The sequence below is a fragment of the Cetorhinus maximus genome, unplaced genomic scaffold (assembly GCF_964194155.1).
Source record: "Cetorhinus maximus unplaced genomic scaffold, sCetMax3.hap1.1 HAP1_SCAFFOLD_203, whole genome shotgun sequence".
In the NCBI taxonomy this organism is placed as follows: domain Eukaryota; kingdom Metazoa; phylum Chordata; class Chondrichthyes; order Lamniformes; family Cetorhinidae; genus Cetorhinus; species Cetorhinus maximus.
The window spans coordinates 694,116-698,540 of NW_027596180.1; positions in this window are offsets into that span (position 1 = coordinate 694,116).

The following is a 4,425-nucleotide window of genomic DNA, read 5'->3' on the forward strand; positions in this document are numbered from 1 at the left end:
GGCCGCAGCCTGCGAGGGGACATGTCTCTCTCACACACACACTACACACACACACTACACACAAAACCTGATGTGCCAACTTTTCTTTGTTTGTTTGTAGGCGCTGGGAGGAGGCGGGGAGGGAGGTTTGCGCGTTAGTGCGATAGGTCGTAGTTGTCGTAGGATTGTTTAGTTTCGTCGCGCCCTGAGATGGCTTTCGTCAGCCCGAATTCTCCCCACCCCCCACCACCCCAACCCGGCCTTTCGATGGGGGCTGAGCTCCTGACTAGAATAATTCCTGCGTTCCTGTCCCTTTGCGTTGAATGACTCGTCTCGGCGGGAACACGCGCTGTTGCAGTGAGGCTGCGGAGGCCGTTCCGCGTCACCGTGGTTTGCGTACGCAGCCATCTTGGGAACCAATGATTTGCCGCGGCAGCCATTTTGAGAGCCCTGTGGTGGCCATCTTGGGAACCAGCGATTTGCCGCGGAAGCCATTTTGAGTCCCCGTGGCAGCCATTTTGGGAACCAGCGATTTGCCACGGCAGCCATTTTGAGTCCCCGTGGTGGCCATTTTGGGAACCAGCGATTTGCCGCGGCAGCCATTTTGAGTCCCCCTTTGCAGCCATTTTGCGTCCCGGCGATCTGACAACAGTGAGATAGCCCACCTGTTTTTTCTTCCCGAAAGGCCGAGGGAGGGAATAAAGACCTCAGGAAACTGGGAGAGCTTCGTCTCCCGCAGGCTGTGGGGCCTCGAACATCCACGGGCTGCCGGTTTTTAAGGCCTCGCTTCCCTCAGGAGTGCGCCGCGAGCGTTAGCCTAGATTAGGAGCCCCAGTCGTATACGGATTCTGCCTCTCACTCCTTCCAGTTGAACTTCTTCCAAAACAGCTTGAATTCTCCACGCCTCGGAGACCAGGGGGGAGCCTGAGGCTGCTCCCGGAGGTGGGTAGGTGAGTAGGTGGGTGGGTAGGTGGGTGGGTGGGTGGGTGGGTGGAGACACCGAGATGAAATGCAGCTCGGGGAGGGACGGGCGGGATCTATACGGCTCACTCGCTCCCAGGCGCAAGCGGGTGTCCGGAAGCGGCTTGGCCCTCCCGAGGGGGGGGGGCGGGGGGGGAGGGGGAGGGGGTGGGGGGCCTCTCCTCCTCCAGCTGCCCGCACGCTCCCGCCACCACCCCCACCCCAGAGGCGCAAAAGTCTCAAATCAAAATGGCCGGCGCCATCGTTTCCATCTCACTCACGGGCTGGCGTTATGAGTATATAAAAAAAAAAATTAGGAGCAGCTGCCTCTGCGTCTATTTTGTACGTGCCTAATAAATGTATTTGTCCGTTTTTAATAAAACAAAATGAGTGATGAGGTTGAATCGCCGTCATTGTCTCCAGAGGGCCTTGAATGCCGACCTTTGACCACACCCCCACTCCCACCCCCACCACCGCCCCCGCCCATCCATGGCCCCCGGTCTCGGGCACGGTCAACCATTTTTGGGCTGTGCACTTCCGGGAGCAGAGGCGTTCCCGTGTCGGAGCTTTTCGTCTTGCGCTCCATCGGGACAAACACAAGAACGCCAAATTTCAAAGGGAACAATGATTTATACCGCCCGGGAAAAGGGGGTGCCGATGGGTTGGCAAGCCGACACTGATTGGTCGGGTCGTTGCCATGGAGACGGCACCAGGCAAGGGTTGTGCCCCGTGCTTTTGTTTTATTCAGAAAAAGGAATGCGCAACGCCTGGACACCTCCCTTTTGCCAGTGGAAGACAGGTCCCTACGTATGAGTATATAAGACCATCAGACGTAGGAGCAGAAGTAGGCCATTCAGCCTATCGAGTCTGTTCTGCCATTCAATGAGATCATGGCTGATCTGATAATCCTCAACTCCACTTTCCTGCCCTTTCTCCATAACCTTTGATTCCCTCACTGATTAAAAATCTGTCTATCTCAGCCCTGAATATACTTAATGACCCAGCCTCTACAGCCCTCTGTGGTAAAGAATTCCACAGATTCGCTACCCTCTGAGAGAAGAAATTCCTCGTCATCTCTGTAACTGACACGAGTCATTCACCTCCTGACTTCCCCCCCAAAGCCTGTCCACCATCTACAAGGCACAAGTCAGGAGTGTGATGGGACACTCCCCCCACTTGCCTGGATGAGTGCGGCTCCCACCACACTCGAGAAGCTCGACACCGTCCAGGACAAAGCAGCCCCCGCTCGATCGGCACCCCATCCGCCAACATTCACTCCCTCCACCACCGACGCACAGTGGCAGCAGTGTGTGTACCATCTACAAGATGCACTGCACCAACTCACCGAGGCTCCTTCGACAGCACCTTCCAAACCCACGACCGCTACCGTCTAGAAGGATGAGGGCAGCAGACGCACGGGGAACACCACCGCCTGGAAGTTCCCCTCCGAGCCACACTCGCCGTCCCGACTTGGGAATATATCGGACGTTCCTTCACTGTCGCCGGGTCAAAATCCTGGGGAACTCCCTCCCTAACAGCACAGTGGGTGTACCTACACCACAGGGGACTGCAGTGGCTCAAGAAGGCGGCTCACCCACCACCAAGGGGGCAATTAGGGATGGGCAATAAATGTGGGCCCAGCCACATCCCGTGAATAAATAAAAAAATAATGGGCGCCCCCTTACTCTGAGATTATGCCCTCTGGTCCTAGACTCTCCCACAAGGGGAAACAACCTCTCGGCATCGACCCCGTCAAGCCCCCTAAAAATCTTATATGTTTCAATTAGGTCGCCTCTCATTCTTCTAAACTCCAGTGAGTTCAGGCCCAACCTACTCAAACTCTTCCCCCCTAAGAAAATCCCTCCATCCCCGGGATCAACCGAGTGAACCTTCTCCAGACCACACTCCGAGCGTGACTGCTCATCTTAGATAAAAGCAAAATACAGGCGGATGTTGGAAATCTGAAACCAAAACAAAAATAGCTGGAAAAACTCAGCAGGTCTGACAGCATCTGCGGAGAGGAACACAGTTAACGTTTCGAGTCCGTATGACTCTTCAACAGAACTGAGGAAAAGTAGAAAAGAGATGAAATATAAGCTGGTTGAGGGGGGGAGCGGTGGGACAGGTAGAGCTGGATAGAGGGTCAGTGATAGGTGGAGGCAAAGAAGAAACTGCCAAAGATGCCATAGACAAAAGGACAAAGGGGTGTTGACGGTGGTGATATTATCACAGAATCACCGGGTGCAGAAGAGGCCCTTCGGCCCATCGAGTCTGCACCGACACGTGAGAAACACCTGACCTACCTACCTAACCCCATTGACCAGCGCTCGGCCCCATAGACTTGAACGTTAGGACGTGCCGAGTGCTCATCCAGGTACTTTTTAAAGGATGTGAGGCAACCCGCCTCCACCCACCCTCCCAGGCAGCGCATTCCAGACCCTCACCACCCTCTGGGTAAAAAAGCTTTTCCTCACATCCCCACTAAACCTCCTGCCCCTCACCTTGAACTTATGCCCCCTTGTGACTGACCCTTCAACTAAGGGGAACAGCTGCTCCCTACCTACCCTGTCCATGCCCCTCATAATCTTGTCCACCTCAATCAGGTCGCCCCTCAGTCTTCTCTGCTCCAACGAAAACAACCCAAGTCTATCCAACCTCTCTTCATAACTTTAAATGTTTCATCCCAGGCAACATCCTGGTGAATCTCCTCTGCACCCCCTCCAGTGCAATCACATCCTTCTTATAATGTGGCGAACCTAAAGGGGAACATGAGTGAACCAGATGGGGTTTTTTTTACTACCATCGATGATGGTTGTCATGGTCCCCGTGACTGAAACTGGCTTCATCATTCCAGGTTTTATGAATTGAATTTAAATTCCACCGGTTGCCGTGGGTGGGATTCGAACCCCTGCCCCCAGAGCCATTAGCTAGTCGATCGGCAAGCGGACTCTGATTGGTGGAGGCGTGGCCATGGAGAATGCTGCAGCTCGCAAGTTAACTGCCAGGTTTCCTCCGGGTTCCTGGCCAACCACTCTCTTCACGTGAAGTAGAAATTGTTGTTCTCTTCACATTTGGGCATTCCTGCAAATTTTGTCCTGATTGGACAGCATGTCTCTCTTTTCTTTGCCCCGGCAATCCTCGAGGAACGGGGGGAGCCTTCACGTCCCTGGACTCACAATGCCGAGGCTTGGAAGTTCAGGAGGTCCCACTATGGAAAGGGTGAGAGCCTGAATTCGGTTTGAGAGCTCGGAACGAAACCCCGCTTTTCACTAAAAGAGGTCGTGAGGCGGGCAGACTGTCGTCGTTGTAACACCCGACCCAGCTCACTTAATGTTCCCTGAGGGAAGGAAATCCACCGGCCTCACTCAGGCTGGCACTGCACCTGACTGTTGTAGAAATTCATTCACGGGGATGTGGGCATCGCTGGGCCGGGCCCAACGTTTGTTGTCCCCATCCCTTGAGAAGGTGGTGGTGGGTGAGCCGCCT